At 37.7% G+C, this 22,419-nt stretch overlaps 3 non-coding genes across 3 annotated transcripts; 1 reads left to right on the plus strand and 2 right to left on the minus strand.

Annotated features, from left to right (window-relative positions):
* Positions 1 to 432: 432 nt before the first annotated feature.
* TRNAA-AGC (transfer RNA alanine (anticodon AGC)) lies at positions 433 to 504 on the minus strand. Its single transcript has one exon. It is a non-coding gene; the product is annotated as a tRNA-Ala (tRNA).
* A 16,892-nt stretch (positions 505 to 17,396) lies between these two features.
* TRNAS-GCU (transfer RNA serine (anticodon GCU)) lies at positions 17,397 to 17,478 on the plus strand. The gene has a single exon. It is a non-coding gene; the product is annotated as a tRNA-Ser (tRNA).
* Positions 17,479 to 21,935: 4,457 nt separating this feature from the next.
* On the minus strand, positions 21,936 to 22,007 carry TRNAQ-UUG (transfer RNA glutamine (anticodon UUG)). The gene has a single exon. It is a non-coding gene; the product is annotated as a tRNA-Gln (tRNA).
* Positions 22,008 to 22,419: the final 412 nt, after the last annotated feature.

The following is a 22,419-nucleotide window of genomic DNA, read 5'->3' on the forward strand; positions in this document are numbered from 1 at the left end:
ACTGGATCCCACTGCTTTCATATCTGGGGATTCAAGAAAACATAAAGTATGGGTGGTGGGATGCTCACAATGAAGAAATCAATAAGATATTTTTTTGCTATTCCACCTCCAGTGTGTTCTTTTCTCCAAGAACTCTTCAGAATGCAAAATAAAGTGAATGAAACTGAGGGTCCGTTATTTTTATCTCCTTTCTGTTTTCTTCTTTTCTGTTTTTAGAATGGAATCCAAAGAAATCAGGCCGATTAACTTGCAAAAATTCTTGTTGCGTAGGATCCAGGACATTTCTGGTGGTGGCAATGCTCTTGGGGCAGAAACCGGGTACCACAAAGGCAGTCTAGGCAGACAGAAAATTGAATGGAAGAAGACAGCGAGTTTAAAGAGAGAAATGAAAGGAAAAAGGCTCTGATTACAGATGCATCCTCTCAAAATCCGTGGAGGTGCCGGGGATTGAACCCGGGACCTCGTACATGCTAAGCACGCGCTCTACCACTGAGCTACACCCCCAGCTGCGGCCGCCTTACTTTGGATTCCTTTCGTGATTTATAATAATTATTTCTTCACTTCTTAAAGATTCAGTAAATTGCAGAGAAAACGTGAATGTAAACATCCCTATTTGCGAAATAGACTGCGCAGTGGTCTCAGAAGAGAGCAACAAAATGAGGTTCTAAAGGAAAGAGGCTGAAAAGACAATCTGTTGTCTCTCGCTCTTTCCAGCTCCGTTTGCTGTTCTTTCCAGTTGTAAGGCCCCAGGAGGCCGAAGCGGGTAGCTGGGCAGCCGGGGGACACGCTGAAGGGGGCGTTGGGAAGACAGCAGGGGTGGAGTCAAAGGGGGTCCTCGCCGGTAGCGCTCCAGTTCCTGTGTCCAGCACCACTTCCCTTGAAACAAAGACCCTCAAATTATCTTCATTTCCGGAAGTCAAAAAAATCCACGGACTGTGTCGTAGTGATTGCAGGGAGCGTCCCTGCGTGTTCACGTTCGGATCGATCACTTAGGACAAACTGGAAACACGAGCCTGGTTGTCAGGCATTACATAGGCGCCCAGATCCGGGACCAGAGCAACATTTACCTCCCGCAAAACCCTGATGGTCCCCTGCTATGCGGAGCTGGTCGAGGGCGGGGTGGGCATGTTGCTTAGATAAAAGGTGAGCGGGCAAGACAAAACTGGCTTCTGTTTCTCTGGTACCAATCCGTCGGGAACCGGGGAGCTATGAAGAATTACCGGTTCCTCGGATGTGTTTTGGTGAGGGAAAGCTTCCTATATTTTAAAGAGCTCGCCTGGCCTGGCTCAAATTCACAGCAGTTGGTTTCTCTAGCGCCTCCGGTGCAGTCTCTCTTTCTCTCCCTCTGAAACAACTTCAAACTTATTTAAAAGTTGAAAAAATATAAATAGTACAAAAATACCCATATAGCTTTTACCCAGATTTAGCTATGGTTAATATTTTGTCCCGTTTGCTTTATTTGCTTGCTCTCTCTCCCATTCGAGAGTAAGTTGCAATACATCATGTTCATTTACCCTTAAATACTACATAACCACGGTACTATTATGAACTTTAATGAATTTAACATCGATACAATAGCTGTATTTAATCTACAGTCTGCATTCCAATTTGACCAATTGACCGATTTCCCCCTCTAGTACAGCATCTAGTCTAGGGTCAGGTATTGCATTTAGATGGCATGTCTTTAGTTTTCTTTAATCTGGAACTTTCCACAGCCTTTGTGTTTTATGATATTGACATGCTGTTTGAAGAATGCTGTCTTTTTTATTAAATTTTTTTAATAGAATGTCTTTCACTTTGGATTTGACTGATGTTTTCTCATGATTAGATTCACGTTAGGCACTCCCCATCAGAATACTACGTAAATGATGTTGTGTGCTTCTCAAAGTATCATACCTGGAGACAGGTGAGGGATACTCATTGGTGAGGTTAATTTTAATCACCTCGTTTGTGGGTAGACAAGTTAAGGCTGCAAATATCCTGCTCCTCAGCAAAATTTCCCCCAAGATTTAACATCCACTGTCTGAACCAATTTTTATTATGACGGTTGCAAAATGATGACTTTTCAGCTCCAGCCCTCCCACCACATTTACAGTCAGTGCTTGGCATGCTACTAAGCAAGACTTTCTGCTTTTCTGCCATTAATTTATCAATTTATTATTTGTATAGATTCCTATTTTTTCAATGGTTTATAATTGATTACAATACTTACTTGTTTTACTGCTTAAATAGTCCCAAATTTGGCCAGTGGGAATCCCTTCAAACTGGTTCCTATGTCTCTTTGCAATGCCCCCATCAGTTTTTGAGTAGTCTTTACTGTTTTAGTCACTTTCTTGTACCCACTCTCCTAGGCTGAGTCTGTCCTCATGTCCAGTAAATAAACACTTAACACTGGGGCTTTTGCCCAACAGAAATGGATGAATGAGCTGATAATCAGGATGAGAATTTGAGCTGGAGAGTTGTTGTTGTTGTTTTAACTGATTTGCCCCTCTGGTCTGGTATATCCCTTGCAAAACAAATAGAGGTAAGGGAAAAAAATCACAGATACAATGTTGAGTGAAAGAAACCAACATAATGTGTCATTCTATTTGTATACAATTTTTAAACTGTCAAAACTAATGTATGGTACAAGAAGTTAAGTTGGTTACCTTCTTGTGGGTGGTGCCTAGAAGAGGACAGAAGAGGAGTTTCTGGATTGCTGGGAATGTTTTGTTTCTTCATCTGGGTGTTGGTTACATGAATGGGTTCACTTTATGAAAAATCACCAAGCATAATTTGTGCACTTTTTGTGTATGCGTGTTATACTAAATAAAAACAATGTGCAAAGAGATATGTTACTTCAGTCACTGGGAGGTTCCTCTTCCTGTTTCTGCCTGGGATTCGTCTCCAGAAGAGATCTCCCTTCCAAGGTACAGTGCTTGCCAATGATATCAGGATTCACCTTGAAATAAAAGAAAAGAGAAATTCATTACTGTTTCTTCACTAAGATAAACTCTATAGTGGCTAATACAGTCCATCGAGGTGCACCATCAAGGTTCAACAGGAATCTTTTTATGTGGGATAATTAAAGGAACTATTTTTTGTAGGCTTTTGTCTTCGTAGTACTAGAGAATTGTATGTGATCTGAACCCTTGATTTAGTGCTTCTACATTTAGTTTAAGGTTCTCTTTTTTTCTTTTTCTGTTCTTTCCATTCTGTTCTTCAGGTGGACAAAGCAATGAGGAGTGATAGCTAGATCATTTTATCGGAGTTACCCTCTCCTAAAATACTCTCCAAACCAAAGGGGGGACTTGCCTCTGTCCCTCCAACTTGAAGCTCCCTCTGAGGATACCCAACACCACCATTAAGACCCACGTTGACAGGGCCAAATTTTAGTTCCACACTCTGCACAGAGTTATATTCTATAGCATATACTTCTTCCTCTACAATATATACTCATTTTAAGGTCTGCGATCAGTCAGATTTTAAAAGATTTGAAGAAAACACAAGAGAGGCCTAAGCACAATCAGCAAGATCCCATTCCCTGTCCCAAGGGCCGTGCTGGGCAATTCTACTTTCTGGATGAGAAAGTTCAATGAAACCTAATGTTAGACAGACATTTCTTCAGGAGCAAACACCATTTGGATTTTATAATAGAGAACTATGGCCTGGGGAGAAGACGGGAACAGTATTATCTACTTGTTTACAGATCCTTGCAGTCTGCCAGATTTGGGGTTGAAATGGCCTTGGAGACTTCTTAGCTGTCTGGGTTGGACGTGTTATTTAATTCTCTAAATCCCAGTTTCTTCACATGTAAACTGGAAATGATAATACCTATATTTGAGGATTGTTGTGAAGTTTAAAGAAGAAATGTACATAACTTTCATTCACTGGGGCCTGAAACAGAGTGTGCTTTTATTATTTGGTGGCTATTATTTTTGCTGTTGATATTAAATTGGGGCTCCTCAACTTGGAGGAATCCACTTATATCCCTTTGTTCAGCACCATCTTCCCCAGCTCAGGAACTCCTCATGTGTTGGGGACTGTATATTGTTCATTGGTCATAAGGATCTCTGAGGGTACAAGGGGAACCACAGAGAAATAAATGATCCCTCTGTGAAATTAATCATATCATAGAAAAATGTTCTTTAAACACTTTTTCTCTACAAGCATGGTCTAGATAACATGCTCACTGCTCTTAGAGAAATTAAGGATCCAGGTAATTTTTGTGAGGGGATAAAAAGTTTTTCATTCCTTATAAAAGTAGAAATTTCCAAAACCTACTTTAGGTAAAATCGTTCTTTATGGATTTTGGATAGGAGAAGGTAAGAAGGAAAAAGTTATGAGAATGGAAAATAGTGTTCAGGAGGAATCGAAAATCAAAACTAGTGACCACGCCAGGCCCAGAGACTCTGATTTTTCTGTGGGAGGACTTGCACATTAATAATATTTAGAATGAGAAAAGTAGCAAAGAGAAAAGAAGAGGGCTAAAGACTAGATTTAAGACTTAAAATTAGATGCTGTACCTGTTTACAATAAGCATCATTGTAAAGTTTTCCCTAAAGATCTGAGGGAGAATTTCACTGGGAGATATGCCCAGGAGTTATATCACGGGGTCCAAAAAATATACGTACTGTGCTCAACTAAATTACAGCCCACAAAGATATCTAGATCCTAATCCCCTGAACTTGTGAATGTTACCTTATATAGAAAAAGAGAATGAAAATACGATTAAGTTAAGGGTCTTGAGATGGGAAAATTATCCTGGATTATCTGGATGGGCCCTAAATGTAATCACACCTGTCCTTACAAGAGGGAAGCAGAGAAAAAAGCAATGTGTGGACTGAAGCTAAATGCTACACTGATGGCTTTGGAGATGGAGGAAGCAGCCATAAGCTAAGGAATGCAAAGAATGCAGCTCTAAAAGCTGGAAAATTAATGGAAACAGACTCTCCCCTATACCCACTGGAGGAGTGTGGTCCTGCCAACACCTTGATTTCTGACCTCTAAAACTGTAAGACCTCTAAACTGTGTATTGTTGTAAGCCACAAAGTTTGTCGTAATTTGTTATATCAGCCATATGAAACAAATACCCATACTTAATTGCAATATATATTGCAAAATTGCATTCCAAGATAGCTGCAATAATTTCTCTTTTGCAAGCAGCACCTAGGTATCTATTTCCCCACACCTCTAACAACACTTGGTGTTATCCAATCACATTCATGACTTTTGCCATTCTATGGATGTAAAATTTTGTGTTACTGTTCATCTAATTTGCATGTCTCTGATTTCTAATGAGGTTCAACATCTCTTAATGTTATAAACCATTTAGGCATCACTTCTCTGAATGATTTAATTTCTTGGCCCATTTTTCTTTTGTGTTTTCTCTTTTTCTGATGGTGTTTCTTATTTTTGCTTTTTAATTGCTCTTTTGCAAAAGGGCTTTTATAGAGCATATATTTATCTCTTGTCAGTTTTAGTCATTGTGAAAATCTCCTTCCAGTATATTATCTGTCCATTAATTTCATCTTCAACATTCCCAACGCCACCTTCTCAGCTGGATACCCAACTAATAAATGGATAAACAAAATGTGGTATATCTATAATATGGAATATTATTTAGCCACAAAAAAGAATGAAGTATTAATACATGCTACAACAGGGATGCACCTTAAAAACATTATTCTCAGTGAAAGTAGTCAGACACAAACGACCACATATTGTATGATTCCATTTCTATGGAATATCCAGAATAAGTAAATCTATAGAAACAAAAGGCAGATTAGTGGTTTCTAGGTGCTAAAGGGAGGTAAACGGTTGGGGAATTACTGATTAATGGGTACAAGTTTCCCTTTTGGGATGATGAAAATATTTAGATAGTGGTAGTGGTTGCACAACATTGTGAATGTACTAAATGCCACTGAATTGTATACTTTAAGTAACTAAATGGTGAATTTTATGTTATGTGAGTTTTACCTCAATAAAAAAGGTGGAGGTAGAGGCATTAAAATGTTCTGAAGACTTCATACTTTCTTTGAAAGAGATCAAGACATTTTCCTTTATATATTTTTAAGATAATTATACACATTAAAACTTCAAAATATCCACTAAAACAATGGAAATGGAATGATTACATTCCAAACAGAGGGAAAAAATTTGTAAAAACTTAATAACCAACCACACAAATAAAGGAAAGGGAAAAACCCATAAAATGTATGTCTAAGAGAAATAATGACAGGAGAAAAGCTTTTAAAAGTTCAAATAGATCAACAGTCATTATAAGCAGAAATGACCTAAAATTGCCAGTTAAAAGACAGTTAAATTGTGTATAGCAAGACTTACTTTATGCTATTTATAGGAGTGATGACTAAAGCTAAGGACACAAAAAGGATGAAAATAAAAGAATGAAAAAGGTTACATCAGGCAAATATTAACCAAAATATAGTTGAAGTTGCTATGTTAATAGATGAAATAGACTGTAAGATGTTGACATTAAATAAACAGACAGCCAATTATTTCTCCAGCAAAAATGGGTTTATCAGAGACCAGAAAAGAATTGCAGTATGGGGTCTCCAACCATATTGAGCCACGTGTAAGTTCCCCAGCAGCAAGAGATGAGAAACTCTTTTATAGAGGGGAAGAGGAAGTTGGGAGGGATATCGTAAACAAAGAGTTCATGGGAGAAATTGAGAGTTCCACGTGTTGTAGCTTTTCAGGACTGAGTTGTGATGGTCTCTCGTTGGCTGAGCTTCTTGCCAGTCAAGAAGAGGAAGTCTTTCTTCTTCCTTTTGGGCTCTGCTCTTGTTGTAGGGTGTGAGAGGTCCCCCTTTTGGCATCCCAACTCCAATTTAATGAAGCTAATTTTCACAAAGGCAAAAGTATCATTACATGATGATAAAAGACAACTCACAAGGAAGACAAAAAATTATAAGCATATATGCATCTTATAAAATAGCCTCGACATATACAAAACAAAATTTCATAGCACTATTTGGATAAATTAATGAATCCATCATCATACGTACATAGAGATGTATTGAAATCTCTATTAATTATTGCTATTTCGACTTGATTTAAAAAAAAAGAAAGATTAAGAAGATTTGAAGCACAGCATAATCTGGTTTGACATAATGGACATGTGTACATTTCTGTATACATTTTTTAGTAGTCTTTATTTTTTAGAGCAAATTTATATTCACAGCAAAATTGAGAAGAAAATACAGAGTATTCCCATATACTCCTTGCTCCCACACATGCACAACCTCTACCACTATCAACATCCTGCACCAGAGTGGTAAATTTGTTACAATCAGTAAACCTACTTTGACACATCCTCATCACCCAAAGTCTATAGTTTACATTAGGGTTCATTCTTGGTGTTCTCCATTCTATGGGCTTTCACAAATGTATAATGACATGTATCTACCATTAAAGCATCATACAAAATAGTTTCACTGCCCTAAAAATTCACTATGCTTTGCTTATTGCTCCCTCCTTCATCCCTGACTCTTGGCAACCGCTGATTTCTTTACTGTCACCATAGTTCCATCTTTCCCAGAATGTTATATAGTTAGAATCATACAGTATGTAGCCTTTCAAATTGGCTTCTTTCACTGAGTAAAATGCATGTAAGTTTCCTCTGTGTCTTTTCATGGATTAATAGCTTGTTTCTTTTTAGCACTGAATAATGTTCCATTGTCTGGATGTACCACAGTTTATTTATCTATTCACCTACCGAAGGACCGATTGCTTCCAAGTTTTGGCAATTATGAATAAAGCTGTTACAAACATCTGTGTGCAAGTTTCTATGTGGGCTCAAGTTTTCAACTCATATGGGTAAAACCAAGGAGCGCAGTTGCTAAATCGTATGGTAAGAGTATGTTTAATTTTGTAAGAAACTGCCAAACTGTAACATTTTGCATTTCTGCCAGCAATGAATGAGAGTTCCTGTTGCTCCACGTTCTCATCAGCAATTGATGTTGTTAATGTTTTGGGTTTTGGCCATGCTAATTGTTTATAGTGGTGTCTCATTGTTAGTTTGCAATTTCCTGATAACATATGACGTTAAGCATCTTTTCATATGTTTTATTTGCCATCTGTATATTTTTGGTGAAGTGTCCAGATCTTCTGCCTATGTTTTAATTGGGTTATTTATTTTTCTTATTGTTAAGTTTTAAGGGTTCTTTGTATATTTTGGATACCAGTCCTTTATCAGATACATGTTTTGCACAAATTTTCTCACAGTCTGTGGCTTGTCTTCTCATTCTCTTGACATTGACTTTTGCAGAGCAGAATTTTTTTGCTGAGGAAGATTCACCCTGAGCTAACATCTGTTGCCAATCTTCCTTTTTTTTTTTTTTGCTTGGAGAAGATTATCCCTGAGCTAACATCTGTGCCAATATTCCTCTATTTTGTATGTGGGTTGCCACCACAGCATGGCTGACAAGTGGTGTAGTTCTGCACCCAGGATGCAAACCAGTGAACCTGGAGCACACTGAACTTAACCACCACACCATGGCGCCAGCCCCCAGAAATTTTTTATTTTAATGATGTACCACTTATCAATTATTTCTTCCAAGGATTGTACTTTTGGTGTTGTATCTAAAAACCTATTGCCAAACCCAACATCACCTAGAATTTCTACTATGTTTTCTGCTAGAAGTTTTATAGTTTTGCATTTTACATTTAGGTCGACTATCCATTTTGAGTTAATTTTTGTTAAAAGAGTAAGGTCAGTGTCTAGATATAATCTTTTTTCTTTCTTTTTTTGCATATTGATGTCCAATTCTTTCAGTACAATTTGGTGAAAATAGTATCTTTTCTCCATTGAACTGCCTTTGGTTGTTTGTCAAAAATAAGTTGACTGTATTTGTGTGGATCTATTTCTGGATTCTCTATTCTTTCCATTGGTCTATTTTTTTCTATTCTTTTGCTAATACCACACTGCCTTGATTACTGTAGCTTTGAAGTTGGGTAATGCAGTCTTTTGGCTTTGTTCTTCTTTTGTATCAGGTTGGCTATTCTGGGTCTTTTGCATGTCCATATAAACTTTAGAATCAGTTTGTTGATATCCACAAAGTAGGTTGCTGGGGTTTTGATTGGGATCATGTTGAATCTATAGATCAAGTGGGAAGAACTGATGTCTTGACAGCATTGAATCTTCCTATCCATGAACATAGAATATCCCTCCATTTATTTGAATCCTCTTTGATTTCTTTCATCAGAGTTTCATAGTTTTCCTCACAAAGATCTTGTACATATCTTGTCAGATTTGTATCTACATGTTTCTTTCTCTCTCTCTTTTTTTTTTTTTTTTTTGTGCTAATGCAAATGGTGTTGTGCTCCTAATTTCAAATTTCAAATATTCTTTGCTGGTATATGGGAAACAAGTGACTTTTGCTTATTAACCTTGTATCCTGCAACCTTGCTATAATCACCTACTAGTTCTAGCATTTGTTTTTGGTGTGTTTTTTGGGTCAATTTTTTGAGATTTTCTACATAGACAGTCATGTCGTCTATGAACAAAGACAGTTTCATTTCTTCCCTGCCAATTTGTATACCTTTTATTTCCCTTTCTTGTCTGATTGCATTAGTTAGGATTTCCAATATGAAGTTGAATAGGAGTGGTGAGAGAGGACATCCTTGCCTTATTCCTGATCTTAGGAGGAAAGCATCTCACCATTAAGCATGATGATTTTTCACCATTAAGTATGATATTAGTTGTAGGTTTTCTGTAGATTTTTAAAAATCAAATTGAGGAAGTTCCCCACTGTTCCTAGTTTGCTGAGAGGATTTATTATAAATGAGCATTGGGTTTTATCAGATGCTTTTTCTGTATCTATTGATATGGTTATATGGTTTTTCTTCTGTAGCTTGTTGTGTGATGGATTGCATTAATTATTTTTTGATTATTGAACTAGTCTTGCATAACTGGAATAAATCCCACTTGGTCATGTTGTATAACTCTTTTTACGCATTGTTATATTTAATTTGTTAATAGTTTGTTGAGGATTTTCACATCTATGTTCATGAGTGATATTGGTCTATAGTTTTCTTTTCTTGGAATGTCTTCATATGGTTTTGGTATTAGGGTAATGTTGACTTCATAGAATGAGTTAAGTATTCCCTCTTCTATTTACTGGAACAGGTAGTAGAGAATTGGTATAATTTCTTCCTTAAATATTTGGCAGAATTCACCAGTGAGACTACCTGGGCCTGGTGCTTTTTTGTTTTAGAAGGTTGTTAACTATTGATCTAATTTATTTAATAGATATAAGCCTATTCAGATATATATCTCTTTCTGTGAATTTTGGCAGATTTTATCTTTCAAGGAATTGGCCCCTTTGATTAGTTCTCAAATTTGTGGGCATAGAGTTATTCATAATATCACTTTATTGTTCTTTTAATGTATATGGGGTGAGTAGTGATGGTTCCCCCTTTCATTTCTAATATTAGTGATTTGTGTCTTCTCTCTTCTTTTCTTAGTTAACTTCAAGAACCTAGGGGTTTACCAATTTTATAGAATTTTTTTTTTTTGAAGAACCAGATTTTGGTTTTATTATTTTTCTCTATTGTTTTCAATTCCATTGATTTCTGTTCTGATTTTTATCATTTCTTTTCTTTTGCTTAATTTGGATTTAATTTGCTTTTCGTTTTCTAGATTCCTCAGATGGAAGTTTATATTATTGATTTTAGATCTTTCTTCTTTTCTAATATATGCATTCAATGCTATAAATTTCCCTTTAAACACTGCTTTTGCTACATCTCACAAATTTTGATAGGTCATATTTTCATTTTCATTTAGTTCAAAATATATCGTAATTTCTCTTGAGATTTCTTCTTTCACCCAAATATTATTTAGAAGTGTGTGTTGTTTAGTATCCACGTATTTGGGTATTTTCCAGTTGTCTTTTTGTATTGACTTCTAGTTTTATTCCACTGTGGTCTGAGGGCAGATATTGCATGGTTTCTATTCTTTTAAATTTTTAAAAGATGTGTTTTATGGCCCAGAATGTTATCTATCTTGGTGAATATTCCATGCAAGCTTGAGAAGAATGGATATTTTGCTGTCGTTAGATGAAGTAGTCTATAGATGTCAATTATATCCAGTTGATTGACAATGTTGTTGAGTTCAACTATGTCCTCACCATCTATTATTGATAGAGAGGGTGTGAAACCTCCAACTATGATAGTGGATTCATCCATTTTTTCCTTGCACTTCTATCAGTTTTTGCCTCACATATTTTATTTATTTTATTCTATTATTTTGTGAGGAAGATCAGCCCTGAGCTGACATCCATGCGAATCTTCCTCTTGTTGCTAAGGAAGACTGGCTCTGAGCTAACATCTATTGCCAATCCTCCTCCCTTTTTATTCCCCAAAGCCCAGTAGATAGTTGTATGTCATAGTTGCACATCCTTCTAGTTGCTGTATGTGGGACGCTGCCTCAGCATGGCCGGAGAAGCGGTGCGTCGGTGCGTGCCTGGGATCCGAACCGGGCCGCCAGTAGCAGAGCGCGTGCACTTAACCGCTAAGCCATGAGGTGGCCCCTGCCTCATATATTTTAATGCTCTGTTTTAGGCACATATACATTAAGGATTGCTGTGTCCTCTTAAAGAATTGACCCCTTAATCATTATCTAATATCCTTCTTTATCCCTGCTAATTTTCCTTCGTTTAAAGTTGGTTTTGTCTGAAATTAATATAGCTACTCAAACTTTCTTTAGATTAGTGTTAGCATGGTATATCTTTCTCCATCCCTTTACTTTTAATCTATTTGTGTTTTTATATTTAAAGTGAATTTTTTGTAGACAACATATAGTTGGATCATGTTTTTTTATCCACTTGGACAGTCTTTTGTCTTTTCCCTGGTGCATTTAGACCATTCACATTTAAAGTGATTACTGGTAGAGTTGGATTACTACCTCACATATTTCTAACTATTTTCTGTTTGCTGTTCCTGTTTTTTGTTGCTTTTATTATATTCCTTCCTTTTCTGCCTTCTCTGGTTTTAACTGAGTATTTTATATGATTATGTTTTTCTCCTGTCTTGATATATGAACTATACTCCCCCTCCAGCTTTACTGAGATATAATTGACAAATAAAATTGTAAGATATTTAAAGTGTACAATGTGATGATTTGATATACATAAACATTGTGACAGCATTCTCCCCATTGTGTTAACACATCTATCACCTCACATTTTTATCTTTTTTTTTTTTTTTTTGGTGAGAACATTTAAATTCTACCTGTCTTAGCAAATTTCAATTTACAAAGTGTCAATATAGTCACCATATTATACATTAGATCCTCTTACACTTTATTCATCTTATAACTGAAAGTTTGTACCCTTTTACCAACCTCTCCCTATTTTCCCACCCCGCAGCCCCTGGCAACCACTTTTCTGCTCTCTGTTTCTGTACTGAACTATACTTCTTTAAAAAAAGTTTAATGTCTCTCCCAGGATTTGCAATATACATTTACAACTAATCCAATTCCACTTTCAAATACCACTATACTGCTTCATGGGTAGGGCAAGTATCTTATAACAAAGTATTTCCAGTTCCTCCCTCCCATTCCTTATAACACTGCTGTCATTCATTTCACTTATCCATAAGCTATCATCACCAAGTACATTGTTGTTATTATTATTTTGAACAAAATATTACCTGTGAGATCAATTAAGATTAAGAAAAATACAATATTTTGTTTTACCTTAATTAATTCCTTCCCTAATGCTCTCCCTTTATTTATGTAGATCCAATTTTCTGACCTATATAATTCTCCTTCTCTCTGAGTAACTTTCTTTAACATGTTTGCAAGTGACAAATTCCCTCAGTTTTTTTTGAGGAAATATTTATTTCGCCTTCAGTTTTGAAGGATAATTTCACTAGATACAGAATTCTAGGTTGGTGGATTTTTTTCTTTCAACACTTTAAATATTTTGCTGCACTGTCTTCTTGCTTGCATGGTTTCTGAAGAGAAGAAAAATCCAATGTAATTCTTATCCTTGTAACTCTGTAGGTAAGGTATTTTTTCCTCTGGCTTATTTCAAGATTTTTTCTTTGTCTTTTATTTTCTATGATTTGATTATGATATGCCAGGTGTAGAGATTTAGGTATTTATTCTATTTAGTGTACTCTGAGCTTTCTAGATCTGTGGTTTGGTGTCTGTCATTAACTTTGGAAAATTCTCAGCCATTATTACTTGAAATATTTTTCCTGTTCCTTTCTCTCTTTCTTCACCTTGTGATATTCCCATTGTGTTTACATTACACCTTTTATAATTTCCCAACAGTTATTAGTTCTTTTTAATCTTTTTCATTCATTTTTTTCTTTTTGCATGTCTTTTGGAAGTTTCTATTGATATATCTTTAAATTCATTGATTCTTTCCTTGGTTCTTGGCCATGTCAGTCTATTGATGACCTCATTGTAGGCATTGTTCATTTCTGTTATAATATTTTTGATTTCCAGCATTTCTCTTTTATCCTTTCTTAGTGTTTCCATCTCTCGGCTTACCTTAGCCATCTCTTCTCGAGTATTGTCCACTTTTTCTATTAGATGCCTTAGCATATTAATCATAGTTATTTTAAATTCTTGGTCTGATGTTTACAAAATCTCTGCCATATCTGAATCTAGTTCTGATGCTTGCTTTGTATCCTTAGACTATGTTTTTTGCCTTTTAGCAGGCCTTATGATTTTTGTTGAAAGCCAGGCATGATGTATTGTGTAAAAGGAACTGAGGTAGATAGGCTTTTTATGTGGGGTTTTATGTTTATCTGGCTATATATTAGGCTGTGTTTTACTATTTGCTGGAGCTGTGATGTCAGAGGCTAAATTTTCCTCTCATATCTTTTTTTATCTCCCCTGTTTTTGTTTTTTTCTAAAGACCCTTTAAATAGGGTCTGAGGCATGTAGTTCTTTGAGCTGTGATTCCCTGATATTATACAGGAGCCTTACTGATATGGTGGTAAGATGTGGGGAGAAGGGAAGCATTCTGTAGTCCTATCATCAGGCTTCAGGTTTTTAGTGAGCCTGAGTTGGATATTTTTCTTCTCCCATGTTGGAGGCTAGCAGGGCCTGGAGATGGGTATTTCCCTTCCTCCAGGTCACTTAGGCTTTGGTAAAACCTCAGTCGGTTAGGCTATGGTAAAATTGTTTCCCTTGAGAACAAGCTTTGTTAGGAGAACAAAGAGCTCTGGCTGAGAGCTCTTGCTTGTAAAGGCAGCTCTCTGTACCTTGCTTTTTGGTGCTTAGTGGTTCCTTTATTAAAAATCTAGATATTGTTATTCATTCATTCATTCAAGAATGGTTATTGTGTGCTGACTACATTTCAAAATGGCTACTTTTCCCTTCTCGCTGCCAAAAGCATGAGGGGATTTTTCTCTGATCTTCAAAGTGAAGACTTGGTAGAGCTCCCAGAGGTGCAAGTCGAGAAAGTATGGAGCTCTCCCACGATGTGATCCCCTTGGGGTTTTCAGCTCTCAAGCTACTCTACAGTGAGGCTCCAGCAATTCATTAATTACAGTTTAAGTTTTCCTACCAAGGTTCTGGTTTCAGCTGCCAGCTTCTATTCCTGGGCTTCTGCTCCTTGTAAATTGTGATTTTCTTTATTCTAGTTTTCAGGGCAGTAGTTTGCCCTGTGGCCTCAATTCTATGAAGTATCTAAGAAAAGTTGTTGCTTTTCAATGTGCTTAGCTTTTTTCTTGTTGAGAGAATAGGAGTGATGACTTCCAAGCTCTTTACATGTTGGACTGGAAACCAGAAGTCCTATTTTCATCTTTTTCCTTTACATAATTAATACATTCTTGAGACTAAAGGAAAAAGTAAAACTTTACAAAAATGACATGGGAAGTGCAAGAGCCCCATAGATAGGGCAACAGCCCTAGAGACACTAAGTTTTGACAATTAGTATATATTCTTGCAGATATTTTTAATGTCAATACTAATCATGGCTTTTCAGAAGTTGCAAAGGGTCCATGGCGTTTTCATTTTTTGAGTCTTCCAGCATATCAAAAATAAATACAAAAGGATAGTTTTAAAAATTGGGATATATTTGAAATAATTATATTTAAGGTTAACTCTTTTAACACCAAGTAAATATATAATAATTGTATGTATAATGTACTTTGCAGGTATTGAGAGAAGTGTAAATTTAAGCCTTTATAAAATTGAGGCTGAGGCTAAATGGCCCTTGCTGATACTATCTAAAACTCTTTATCAATCTACCTACATTTGTATTTAAAATAATGATAATAATAACAAAACTATACATACAATACTTGAATTTGCTTTTCCCTCTCACTTAATAGTTGGGTTTTAGGAAAGGAATAAGGATGTAAACTTTTAAATTTTAACAGAACTTATGAAATTATCCTCTAATGTGTTTGTGCCAATTTATATTCCTGTAGCAGTATTTCAAAACACATGCTTTCCAACACTCTTGCCCAGACTTATTATTAATTTTATAAATATTTGTCAATATAATGGAGGGGAGAATATTTATTAAATATTACTATTTTAATTAGTATGTCTCTAAATATACATGAAGGGGAGCTTCTTTTAGTATGTTTATTAGCCATTTGATTTTCTACTTCTGTGGATTGTCTGTACAGGTTATTGGTTCATTTTTTTTTTTTCCTTGCTGGTTATCTTTTCTGATGGATGATAATAATGATAATGCAAAGCACTTATATGGTGATTCTAAGTACCCAGCATTTTAAAGCACTTTACCTATTCATTCAATCCTCACAGTAACTCTATAGTGTTACTTATTAGCCCAAGAAACTTAAAGAATTGCAAATAATCCTTCTCTGTATGTTAGTTTTTGGTGTTTGGTGGTTCTTTTATTAAAAACTAGATTTTTTTCATTCATTCATTCACTCAAGAATAGTTATTATGTGCTTACTACATGGTAATGCACTGTGTGTAATACAATTAATGAAGAAATGTGGTCCCTGCCCTCTGGGGGAAATTGGAGGGAAAATTGTCTAAACAAAATATTTGTTATTCTAACAGGGGAAATTCCCCCCTCAAAGTCTGTGTTGAGAAATAGTATTAAAGTCAATGGTATAAAATTAGGTTTTCTTGGAACTGTGAAAGAGGGACACAAAAGAAGTGAACCATAAATGATTCGAACAGCAGAACGTTAGTCCTAACTCAAGCCTTAAGGAAATTATAACAACTGACTTTATTCAAAAAAATAAATATGATTGTTTGACTCACTAAATAAATAAATCCTTAGTTCTCTAACCTGTGGATTTTAGGTGGGTTTCCCATGATGGGTAAGTGTATGCTGAAGGTGAGCTTATAAAATTCCTTAAAGGAACAGGAGAGAGAGAGAGAAGAGGATCACTCTTGTCAAAGCTAAGAACAGAAATAGAGACTTCACAGGAAGGAAAAAGCAACAGCATTTTGGCAAGTTAAGATTCTTTTCTCTTCAAATTTCTCTCCAAAATTCTGCACTAAATATAGAAAAGCAGATGAACCCTAGCGAGTGAAAGGAGTTTCTAGATGCTGGGTTTGTCTGAAGTTGTCAAGTTCAGCTTCCTCCTGGGAAGAAAAACTGTGGAGGCAGGAGGGAGGGAGTGGAGAGATAGTTGGTGAACTGGCCTGCCCAAAGTCACACAGTGAATGGGACAGAGCCACAACCAGGACGCAGGCATCCTGGACCCCGCACTAGCGCGGATTTCCCCACCCAGCTCTTCTCAGTGTTGGTGGTAACCACGCTATATCGAGCTTAACACTCGAAGATTCCAATCTACTCTAGAACCAAAACGGCCCCGTCAGGGCGCTTACTTTTTTTTTTTTTTTTTTTTTACCTTTTCCAACCCGTTTTCACCCATTGCTGTGTGTCACAGACTGATCAATTCCAAGCCCCAGTGAAGTCCAAGAGAGAAATGAAGGCATCTCCTAGCAGTCTGGCATATTTCAGAAGCAAATATAAGAGAATCACAGAGCCAGGTTTCGTTGTTTCCTGTTCCCTCCCAGAAAACAGAAATCCCGGACTGTTCTAATCAAGAGGCAGCGAATTGGGCCCATCGAATGCAGAGTGCAACAGCAGAGGGAACCCAGTCTCTGGGAGAACACAAGGCTGCTGGCTGGAGGGAAGTCAGCAAATTAGTGTTGAAATCCTGGCTATGTCCATTCATTCATTTATGTGTTCAACAAGGATCTACGTATTAAACCTACGCGTACTGATTTTACCTGTATATTTTATATCTGCCAAGTAACTGAACCACTCGAAGCGTCATTTATAAGTTTTGTGGTTGCTGTGAAATGTACCCAAAAATATCTGATTGTGGGTATGACTGTGGATCGAATCAGGATTAAAGCAGAAAAAAGGCGATTAGATATAGTACTACTATGGAACGAATTGTGGAGATGAAGAACGTGATTGTGCATCTTTGCACAAGACGAGGTGGCCGAGTGGTTAAGGCGATGGACTGCTAATCCATTGTGCTCTGCACGCGTGGGTTCGAATCCCACCCTCGTCGTGAGGCTTTCTGAGAACTTCTATGTAAAACTATGGCTCTGTAAAAGCCGGCTCTGTGAAAACTGCCTACTCAGTGTTTACCTTTGATGGATTAATACCATATCTACTGTAAATTTAGCAAATTGCTGCCTTCTGCCATAGTTAATTTCTCAATAATCTTTTGAGTCTCAGGGACCATTCTTCTTCAGTGGCACTAGTCATAGTTTTAAGTTACCAGCTGAATCATTTGAATAGTGTTTACTTTCACCATCTAAAATGGTCATCTCCTTGAGGGCAGGAAATATTGACACTCACCACAGAGTCTCCAGGTCTTTTGAGGAAGCAATTGAATACTTAATTGAGGGGTATAGAAAAACATTGCCTAACAAACTTAAAATGACAAAATCACCCACAGAGATATGTACAACAAATTATTTATATTGTATTTTGCAGGACACTTTGAGACTAATTTTAACTGTACTGCAATTTTGATGTTTGCTAATTCAAAGTGCCCCCCTCCCAGTAAAATACTTAACCATTACTGCTAAGGATCTCTGACTTTGAGGACGAGGGTTTGTCTCTGCTTAGAGATAGGACAAAAACACCTCACGCAACGTTCTCAGTTAGATCCAACGATTCCTCTTTTAGCAAGACAGAGAAAAATGTCAATATTGTGTAGTTTCTGCTTGTCATTTCCATCTTGTCGGACTTTTGGGGAAAATATATATATATCTTCCTTTTATTTTTTTAGTTTGTTTGAGTTTTTGAATAGGCATTACATTTACATGGTTCCAAAAGTATAAAAAGCTATACAGCAAAATCTTGCACCCACCCTTATTCCACAACCACCTAATTACGTTCCCCACAGATAGTCATTGTTAGTAATTCCTTCCAGAATCATATTAAGCCTATATGAATATATATTACATAAAATAAAAATGTTTTTTATCTCAAAAAGAGATAACACAAGTGATAATATACTATGTACCTTGCTCCCTTTCCCTAACCAATATATCTTGAACAGCTTTCCATATCATAACAAAAAGTGATAGCTTATTCTTTTCCAAGGATGCATGATATTCCAACGTATGGGTTACTGTATATTATTTAACCAGCCCTCTTTTGGACATTTAGGATTTTTTTTCACATCTTTTGCTATTACAAACCATGCTGCAATGAATAACTTTATATATAATTTTGAATGTGTGCATCTGTAATACTGTAATACAAATTTTTAGAACTTAGTTTTCTGTGTCCTAGGATATATGCGTCTGAAATATTGCCATATTGCCCTCCAAAAGAATTTTATTAATTTACACTCCCAACAGTAATGATTGACATCCTTGCTCCCTTCACCATCCTTAACATACTATGTTGTCAACTTTGGGTTCTCTATTAATTTAGTAGGTGAAAGTGATATTGCAGTGTAATTTAATTCTCATTTCTTTTATTACAACAAAATATTTGTTACATTTATAGAAACAACTGTTTTTTGCTTTTCTTCGTTTGAATTTAGATTTTTTTTTTTTTTTTTTTGAAGCTGAGAGCAATATTTGAAGTGTGGTCTCTAGGCTGCTTCAAGAGCTTGCTGTGAATAGAGAATTCTGGGCCTCAGTCTTAATCTATGAAATTATGGTCTCAGGGAGTGTGCTCTGGAATCTGTGATAATAGAACGTGCAGATGTTTCTTATGTTAACCTTAAAGCCTTATATCTGGTTGAGGTATCTACAGGTTACATCCAATCACCCAGAATTCTCTTTATTTCTGTAAATAAATATTTCTGTTCAGCCCAGGAAAGCTACTCCTGACTTCAATCTTCCCAGACACATCTCTCATATATTGGGTAGATTTTAAAATCTGTTTTCATATCCTCAGGAAATTGTCTACCATTAATTCATTCAGTCCTCTAGACACACCTTCTCTACACAGTTGATCACATCCTCAAACTCTGAGTTAAATCTCTTCTCTGGTAAAGAAATTTCCCTGGGATGTATCTGTAAATTCTTTGAGGGAAAAGAACAAATTGCACCAGATGGAGTTAAACAGGCAAGGAAGACTTTCTGTAAGTCTATTGCAATAAAGGAGAGAGATTGAACTCAACTCAGAATACAACAGGAGCAGCTGGGGATTTATAGCCAATGGGCAGGGTAAGGGAGTCATTGGATGGAAAATTACTAAAAGGAACTTGATCAAATATCAAGAGCAGAAGAAGAGGAACTTAATTGAATATCATGGGGGGAGGAGTTCTCAATAAACTGATTTAGCAAGATTCTTGCCCAAACTGGACTCAGTAGGATTCTTTACTAAAACTGGCTTGGCAGACCAAGATGGGAGCTAGTTTAGAAGAGAGTTCAATGGAGCCTAAATTTTGGTCAAGGAGGGGGTACTTGTCAACACCCACAGGGATTCCCTCAGGTTCCTGAAGGAATAGGAGACCCACAGAACATGTAAGATCCTAGCAGAAGTGTTCACATGCTCTCCTAGCTTCTCTCATGGGTCTGTGGCTGGTTCTGCCTCCCTAGAGCACCTGCTCCGTGGCCCTCTCTCCAGTCCTGGGTCACTTGAGTGCAGGCACGCCTCCAGCCAGGTCTTTTTCGTTACCTTAATTTAGAGCTTTGTAATAAAGTCTAGTTACCAGATTTGAGCTAGGACAAGTGGGTCTTTGATGCTGGATATGATCGTAGTGATCACATCATTAAATTCTTTTTCAATATTTGAGAAGTGGTCTCCCCTTTTGTTACTGTCATTTTATCAAGTTCCAGGAGCATAGTTGGAAATCTGGGGTCTATTTGAGGAGTGGACTGTGTCTGCGTTAGGATGTCAGTGCTGTGGTTGGCTGAGAGAACCACAGACTGGGGGTGGTGGTGGTTGGAAGAAGGACTGCAGTTATAAATTTCCCACACTGAGAAGGCTATAGGCTATTTCAGAAGAGAGAGTATACTTTGGGGGAGACCTCATCATTCTAGCATCAACAAGGTGAAAAGAAGGCAGGACCACACCTGCTAAAGCAACACCCCAAGCAGAAAATGTTATTTCCCTCTGCAATTAGCATCATTACAGACCATACAACCGGAGGTACAATCAATTGTCCACAATGGGAACCAAAATAATCTGTTTTCATGAGCTTAGTAACCTTAATTTGTTACAGATTCTCTGTGTAACCAATGGTTATTCACAATATGAGCTAATGAAATATTTATAGTTTAATGAATTACTGGAATTGGTGAGAGTAGGACTTGATTTGCTTTTTGTTGCATATGAGAAAATTAAAATGTCCAAATAATGAGGAATCGGAAAACACTGTAGATCCCTGGATTTAAAGTTTGCCTCTTATGACAGAGAAGAGATTACTTTGTACAAAACATAGATACCTGTGTTTTCCTAATTTAGTTCCTGGCTTCCTGAAGGAAATACTTCCTCCTTCCAGCTCACGTTTCTCGCGTCATTCTAATGGCAAAATGAATCTCTATCCGAAACTTACTGGACTTGCCAGGTTTGATCAGCTTTATCTCGAACTCGTTCCCTGTGTGCACGCTGAGAGTAATTTCTTGTACCTGAGCCTCGGCTCCGAGGAACTGTTTCCCGGGTACTTCGGATGCAGGTGTTCGGCAGTTTCTGGGGAGGAAGAGGTCAGAGGTTCTCTCCATTCCCCGGGATCCCAGGGGCGGGAGAGACCGGACGCCGGGAGAATGGCGAAGGCAGGCGACGTTCCACCCGCTCTGCCTTCCTCTCTCACACACGTTTAGACTCCTCCCTGGGCCCCTCTGCTGCGTGTAGCCCTTTCTGTGCCCTTTAGTCACAACAAATGCGGGCGATTCGTGATGCACTGAGAGCGCCGGCTCCCGGCGCAGTGGAGCCCGCGACCCGTGGGGAGGTGACTTTTCTCGCCGGCTGGAGAGCGGGCGCCTTGGACCGCAGGAACCGCGCGCTCCGCAGCTGCTGACTTTCGAGGAGTTTCCAGGCTGGATTTGCAGTATGGGTGAGAACGAGACCGAGGATTGAGGAAGACAAAGAGTGAATCGCCTCGGTGAAATGGGGATGTTGAGAAGTGATCCGGGACGTGAGGTTCCCAGCGAGGAAACTGGGCGAGGTTCCCAGCGCCCGGGGCTCCGGGCTCGGCAACTCGGCGCATGTGGTTTAGGCTCAGGGGCGGCGAGGAGGCCTTTGTACTTGGAGATTTGGGGGAGGTGGTGTCTCCATCACAGGAATTGGGCGCTGCTGGAGCTTTTCCGCCCCGGCCCCTGAGAAGTTCCCGAGGTCGCTGGGAGCGGCGATCATTTCTAGTCAGTACCCTTGCAGGTGAAGTTTGTGCGTTTTGAAAGCTGAATTTAAAGAAATCCGTTATTTCCCAGACCAAAGTATTCGGTTCTTATGTGTGAATAGAGTAGGAGAATCAAATACTGCTGCATACGACCACAAATGTGTAAGCAGAGGAAACGTTCAGATGCCATTCCAGGAACTATAAAAGGTTATTCTGAAAGGTCCCACCGAGATTCGAACTCGGATTGCTGGATTCAAAGTCCAGAGTGCTAACCATTACACCATGGGACCTACCGAAAAGACACGCAACCCTCCATAACCGTGATTAAAATATCTCCTCGATAATAACTTCGCAGTAGCTCTAACCTAGAAGCGTTAGGTCAGGTTTCAGTGAGACCGCGCCGGTAATGAAATCTGATGCTTTGTTGTTACTGGAGAAGAGGCAATGAGCAAAATACAATTCAGGGCGATTGGGGCACTCGCTCTTGAGCTTCTGCAGGGAGCGTAAATTAGCTTTCAGAAGATAGCAGAGGCAGATCCAGATTTTGTGAGGTCTGACGTTTACACAATTTAGGGAGTCCTCTTTAAGAAAAGGAATAGACATTATCAACACAAAATTAGATACAGCCACTCTAAGGAGTGTATGACGTATTCGAAGATAAGTTGGAGTAGAAAGAGGAGCAGTCTTAACTAATTTCCATTA

The sequence above is a fragment of the Diceros bicornis genome, chromosome 14 (assembly GCF_020826845.1).
Source record: "Diceros bicornis minor isolate mBicDic1 chromosome 14, mDicBic1.mat.cur, whole genome shotgun sequence".
NCBI lineage: Eukaryota > Metazoa > Chordata > Mammalia > Perissodactyla > Rhinocerotidae > Diceros > Diceros bicornis.